Source organism: Triticum urartu, unplaced genomic scaffold (genome assembly GCF_056163025.1).
Source record: "Triticum urartu cultivar PI428250 unplaced genomic scaffold, HENAU_Tu73 scaffold1590, whole genome shotgun sequence".
Lineage (NCBI taxonomy): Eukaryota > Viridiplantae > Streptophyta > Magnoliopsida > Poales > Poaceae > Triticum > Triticum urartu.
This window is the reverse complement of record NW_028260051.1, coordinates 9,955-17,500: the sequence shown is the minus strand read 5'-3', so window position 1 is coordinate 17,500 and position 7,546 is coordinate 9,955.

Below are 7,546 nucleotides of genomic sequence, written 5' to 3'. Positions count from 1 at the left end.
GACAGTAAAAGCCAAAATAGACTAAATATATATAGCCTGAACGATCCTAAAAATCCCTCGAAGGAGATAATAAAGAACCCAAAGCAGATGGTATCCTACTGCAAGGGTGGTCTTAAGAATCCAAAAGAGGTTGCTCAGAAGAGATAGATGTATCCCAACCTCTATTGCTCTCGCGTAAAGACTTTTTTTTTACGCGACAGGAAAAAGTGACTACGAATTCCCCTTTTTGTTTGCGAATCCCTGTTTGTATCCTTTGAGCGCACGCCCATTAAGTAGCGATCAAATCAAGGAAATCGATCAAACGATCCCCGTGCCAGCCCAAATCATGATCTTCACCAACTTGGATTTGGTTCTCTCGCGAAAATCGCGAGTTGCAGAGATGAGAACCATGAAAAGCAAGATCCCGAATAAGAAAACAGAAACCGAGGAAGAGGAAACCACAAGAGTGAAGACTAGTAGAGTCTCGTCTTTTGTCATTCTTTGCTCCTTTTTCACTCAATGATTCCTTCGAATTTGCCGACCAAAAATTCTATATGTCTATTCTATCTATGATATTTCTATATATATAGAATATGATATCTAATATGACATCCGATTTGTCAAAGGGATTGGATTGGTGACTTACCCATTCAGTGACTTTGGCACTGGACGTTCCAAAAACGGGTACTATCGGATCGGGTGAATTAGAGAATAGACAGAGGTCCGTTGGCATTTCAGCCTTTCTTCTCCTTTCAGGGCCTATCCGAAAGAGAATCCAGTACCTCTTGGTCCTGAATATCAGAATAGGACGAACGAACCGGCCTCCGCGGATATCTTTGCTTCGGAACAAAACCCTGCAATCAAATAGATTGTCCCAAGGGCGCCATATTCTAGGAGCCCAAGTTATGCTATTGAAAATTCGTTCCTCTAGCAGTTCCGGTTTGAGCATTCCGTTCCCTTTTTCAAACTCCACTTCTTTTCATATAGCAATCCCTGATCAAAGAGAGAACAATATCCATTTCAAAACATTTCTAACAGATTCCTTAGTTCGGACCGACGAAGTAATGTCACTCGACTATTATCAACCTGACTGCAATCTTTTTCTGTCGGTAAGGATTGCACCAGAGCACCTTCTACTTCTAATAGGCCATGAACTATAGATAGAGAAGAATCATTCTGAGCGAGTACATAAGAAGCGATCCACTTTTTTTCATCGGTTCCAGGGGAAGACCAAAGATCTTGCGCGGCAGGTCCGCCAGAAAAACTCAAAAGAGAAAGAAGTCTCGTTAATCTCTTCATGCTCGTTCCAAGTTCGAAGTACCTTTTGGCCAAAGAAAAACCCGCTTCCTGACACGATTGCCTCTTTATCTTTATATAGATAGATTCTATGGGGTTATTACTTAGTAAGTCTATTTTGTACAAGAGCCCCTCCTATCTGATAGAAAAGGGTCCCATGATCCCGAGCCGATCTTACCTTGGCTCGCAAACCCCAAGTTTGTCTATGAAGAGCTAATCTAATTGTATTTTTTTCTAGAATGGATTTCTTATGTGGAATACTAATGGATAGGGCTTCGTTGCTAAGTGCTACAAGATCTAGTGCACTGGAACTCGTGGTTATGGACCCGAATCCTTTAGTATGGAACATTGTCTTTTCCAAGTAAAAACCCCTAGTATATGAAAGAATGAAAAGGTGCTTTCGTTCTTGTGGAATAAGAAGCCCTCGTACCTTAATGAAAGGAAAATCGTAATTTTTCGTTAGGTATTTGACCAAATAGGATCGTCCAGTTCCTACAGAACCTATCACTAAAATACCCGATAGGGCTAAGCGGAACGAAAAGGGTTTTCCATGAGATGGTAAATGAAAACGATTAGTCCCACACGAGGTTTGGGAATAAGTGATTGTCTGATAATGAGCAAGGAATATACGTCTTTCTGCTAAAGAGGATCTATTAAACTCATAATTCATTAGATCCTTGTTATCAATGCCAACTAGGTATCATAAGTAAATGGATCCCGGTTGTTCAATCCTTTGATAACCAAGGTCATTCTTTGCTAAAGAGAAATGATCACTATGAGTCAGACTCAATAGAATTGGATCCATTCCAAATAGCGAGAATTAGGATTCTTGATCCCTCTCAATCTCTCTTTCAATTCGAGGATCCAGAGAGGTGTTTTCATAGTCATCTCCGAATATTTGCCATCTCGGAATATTTTCGATTTCATTTTTCTATGATATGTCTTTCTATATGAAAATTGGTTATTTACGATGTACGATGATCCCTGTTAAGCATCCATGGCTGAATGGTTAAAGCGCCCAACTCATAATTGGTAAATTTGCGGGTTCAATTCCTGCTGGATGCACACGAACGGGAACATTCCATAAGTCTATTGGAACTGGCTCTCTATCCATGGAATCTCATCCATCATCCATACATAACGAATTGGTATGGTATATTCATACCATAACATAAGAACAATAAGAACTCGAATTCTTATCGATACTGGAACTCAGAGCATAGGAGGGAAAGTCGATTTATGGATGGAATCAAATACGCAGTATTTACAGAAAAAAGTCTTCGTTTATTGGGAAAGAATCAATATACTTTTAATGTCGAATCGGGATTCACTAAGACAGAAATAAAGCATTGGGTCGAACTCTTCTTTGGTGTTAAGGTGGTAGCTGTGAATAGCCATCGACTACCTGGAAAAGGTAGAAGAATAGGACCTATTCTGGGCCATACAATGCATTACAGACGTATGATCATTACCCTTCAACCGGGTTATTCTATTCCACTTCTAGATAGAGAAAAAAACTAAAGGAGAATACTTAATAATACGGCGAAACATTTATACAAAACACCTATCCCGAGCACACGCAAGGGAACCGTAGACAGGCAAGTGAAATCCAATCCACGAAATAATTTGATCCATGGACGGCACCGTTGTGGTAAAGGTCGTAATTCCAGAGGAATCATTACCGCAAGGCATAGAGGGGGAGGTCATAAGCGCCTATACCGTAAAATAGATTTTCGACGGAATCAAAAAGACATATCTGGTAGAATCGTAACCATAGAATACGACCCTAATCGAAATGCATACATTTGTCTCATACACTATGGGGATGGTGAGAGAGAGATATATTTTACATCCCAGAGGGGCTATAATTGGAGATACTATTGTTTCTGGTACAAAAGTTCCTATATCAATGGGAAATGCCCTACCTTTGAGTGCGGTTTGAACTATTGATTTACGTAATTGGAAGTAACCAATTAGGTTTACGACGAAACCTAGAAATCGATCACTGATCCAATTTGACTACCTCTACGGGATAGACCTCAACAGAAAACTGTTGAGTAACGGCAGCAAGTGATTGAGTTCAGTAGTTCCTCATAGAAAATTATTGGCTCTAGAGATATGGTAATATGGAGAAGACAAAATTGTTTGAAGCACGCACAGAACCGGAAGCGCCCCTTGTTTCAAAGAGAGGAGGACGGGTTATTCACATTTAATTTGATGGTCAGAGGCAAATTGAAAGCTAAGCAGTGGTAATTAAGACCCCCGGGGGAAAATAGGGATGTCTCCTACGTTACCCATAATATGTGGAAGTATCGACGTAATTTCATAGAGTCATTCGATCTGAATGCTACATGAAGAACATAAGCCAGATGACGGAACGCAGAGACCTAGGATGTAGAAGATCATAACATGAGCGATTCGGCAGATTTGGATTCCTTTCCTATATATCCACTCATGTGGTACTTCATCATATGATTCATATAAGATCCATCTGTCTAGAGATCGTCATATACATCTAGAAAGCCGTATGCTTTGGAAGAAGCTTGTACAGTTTGGGAAGGGGTTTTTTGAGAGAAAAGAAGAATCTACTTCAACCGATATGCCCTTAGGCACGGCCATGCATAACATAGAAATCACACGTGGAAGGGGTGGGCAATTAGCTAGAGCAGCAGGTGCTGTAGCGAAACTCATTGCAAAAGAGGGTAAATCGGCCACTTTAAGATTACCATCTGGGGAGGTCCGTTTAGTATCCCAAAACTGCTTAGCAACAGTCGGACAAGTGGGTAATGTTGGGGTGAACCAAAAAAGTTTGGGTAGAGCCGGATCTAAGTGTTGGCTAGGTAAACGCCCCGTAGTAAGAGGGGTAGTTATGAACCCTGTGGACCACCCCCATGGGGGCGGTGAAGGGAAAGCTCCCATTGGTAGAAAAAAACCCACAACCCCTTGGGGTTATCCTGCGCTTGGAAGAAGAACTAGGAAAAGGAAAAAATATAGCGATAGTTTTATTCTTCGTCGCCGTAAGTAAATACGTAACTAGGAATATGGAAAATTGCATTTTTGGAATTTGCAATAATGCGATGGGCGAACGACGGGAATTGAACCCGCGCATGGTGGATTCACAATCCACTGCCTTGATCCACTTGGCTACATCCGCCCCTTATCCAGCTAAAGGATTTTTTTCTTTTTTCCATTGATCATTATTCTATTTATTCTGACCTCCGTACTTCGATCGAGATATTGGACATAGAATGCCACTCTTTAAAAAGGAAAAAAGGAGTAATCAGCTGTGACACGAAAAAAAACGAATCCTTTTGTAGCTCATCATTTATTGGCAAAGATAGAAAAGGTCAATATGAAGGAGGAGAAAGAAACAATAGTAACGTGGTCCCGGGCATCTAGCATTCTACCCACAATGGTTGGCCATACAATCGCGATTCATAATGGAAAGGAACATATACCTATTTACATAACAAATCCTATGGTAGGTCGCAAATTGGGGGAATTCGTGCCTACTCGGCATTTCACGAGTTATGAAAATGCAAGAAAGGATACTAAATCTCGTCGTTAACTGAATTCTGAATAGAAAGATTAAGAAGAAAAAAAGATTCAAAATAAAGACAGAAATACCCAATATCTTGCTAGAACAAGATATTGGGTATTTCTGTCTTCAAAAATTCTTATATGTTAGCAGAAAAACCTTATCCATTAATAGATGGAACTTCAACAGCAGCTAAGTCTAGAGGGAAGTTGTGAGCATTACGTTCGTGCATTACTTCCATACCAAGGTTAGCACGGTTGATGATATCAGCCCAAGTATTAATAACGCGACCTTGACTATCAACTACAGATTGGTTGAAATTGAAACCATTTAGGTTGAAAGCCATAGTACTAATACCTAAAGCAGTGAACCAGATTCCTACTACAGGCCAAGCAGCCAAGAAGAAGTGTAAAGAACGAGAGTTGTTGAAACTAGCATATTGGAAGATTAATCGGCCAAAATAACCATGAGCAGCCACAATATTATAAGTTTCTTCCTCTTGACCAAATTTGTAACCCTCATTAGCGGATTCATTTTCAGTAGTTTCCCTGATCAAACTAGAGGTTACCAAGGAACCATGCATAGCACTGAATAGGGAACCGCCGAATACACCAGCTACACCTAACATGTGGAATGGATGCATAAGGATGTTGTGCTCTGCCTGGAATACAATCATAAAGTTGAAAGTACCAGAGATTCCTAAAGGCATACCATCAGAAAAGCTTCCTTGACCAATAGGGTAAATCAAGAAAACAGCAGTAGCAGCTGCAACAGGAGCTGAATATGCAACAGCAATCCAAGGACGCATACCCAGACGGAAACTAAGTTCCCACTCACGACCCATATAACAAGCTACACCAAGTAAGAAGTGTAGAACAATTAGCTCATAAGGACCACCATTGTATAACCACTCATCAACAGATGCAGCTTCCCAAATTGGGTAAAAGTGCAATCCGATCGCCGCAGAAGTAGGGATAATAGCACCAGAGATAATATTGTTTCCATAAAGTAAAGAACCAGAAACAGGCTCACGAATACCATCAATATCTACTGGAGGGGCAGCGATGAAGGCGATAATAAATACAGAAGTTGCGGTCAATAAGGTAGGGATCATCAAAACACCGAACCATCCGATGTAAAGACGATTTTCAGTGCTAGTTATCCAGTTGCAGAAGCGACCCCACAGGCTTGTACTTTCGCGTCTCTCTAAAATTGCAGTCATGGTAAGATCTTGGTTTATTCAAATTGCAAGGACTCCCAAGCACACGTATTAACTAGAATATAGATAATAGAAGGCTTGTTATTTAACAGTATAACATAGACTATATACCAATGTCAACCAAGTCAGCCCAAAGATTAGCTATCCATATAACTAAATTAACCAAACCAATAATTTTGTATTTGTAAATGAAGTGAGTCAAAGTGAAAAACTTTGATGGGTCTTTTCTATATGGGTTGCCCGGGACTCGAACCCGGAACTAGTCGGATGGAGTAGATAATTCTTCCTTGTTACAATAGAGAAAAATCCCTCCCCAAATCGTGCTTGCATTTTTCATTGCACACGACTTTCCCTATGTAGAAATAGCCAATTTCTATTCCAAAGAGGAAGTTCTACTAATTTTTTTAATTAGTAAGTTGATTCACCTACTCTTTATTATAATAAAAAGAACATTTCAGAATGAAAAATAGAAAAGTTTTTTCTTGATCATTTATCAACCCTTTCCTGTTTCTTAATTTCGTCTAATGATTAATTAAGAGGGTTGACCAGGTCATTGATACGTATAATATCCAAATACCAAATACGCTCAGTGTGTGATCCACAGAAAGAAAAAAGAGTTGTTTTGGTGAACATCAAAGAAAAAACTTGCTCTTCTTCCATAAAAAATTCTTCTAAAAATGCCGAACCCAATCGTTGCATAAAAGTTCGTACCGTGCTTTTATGTTTACGAGCTAAAGTTCTAGCACATGAAAGTCGAAGTATATACTTTAGTCGATACAAAGTCCGTTTTTTCGAAGATCCACTATGATAATGAAAAAGATTTCTACATATCCGACCAAATCGATCAAGAATATCCCAATCTGATAAATCTGTCCAAATGGGTTTACTAATAGGATGCCCCGATCCAGTACAAAATTGAGCTTTTGATAAGTATCCTATGAGGAGAGTAGCGGGGACTATGGTATCGAATTTTTTCATTCGAGTATCTATTAGAAATGAATTCTCCAGCATTTGATTCCTTACTAACAAAGAACTTTTTTGTACACTTGAAAGGTACCCCATAAAATCGAAGCAAGAGTTTGCTAATTGGTTTATATGGATTCTTCGCGGCTGAGTCCAAAAACAGAAATAATATTGCCAGAAATTGATAAGGTAGCATTTCCATTTCTTCTTCAAAAAAAAAGTGCCTTTTGATGCAAGAATTGCCTTTCCTTGATATCGAACATAATGCATAAGAGGATCCATAAAGAACCATAGGGTTTTCCGAGAAAAACCAGGGTACATTATCCCAAAATGTTCCATCTTCCTAGAAAAGTGGATTCGTTCCAGAAAAGTTCCAGAAGATGCTAATGGTAAGCAAGAAGATTGTTTACGAAGAAACAACAAAAAAAATTCATATTCTGATACATAAGAGTTATATAGGAATTGAAATAGTCTTTTATTTTCTTTTTGAAAAAAAAAAATGGATTTCATTGAAGTAATAAAACTATTCCAATTCGAATAATAGTTGAGAA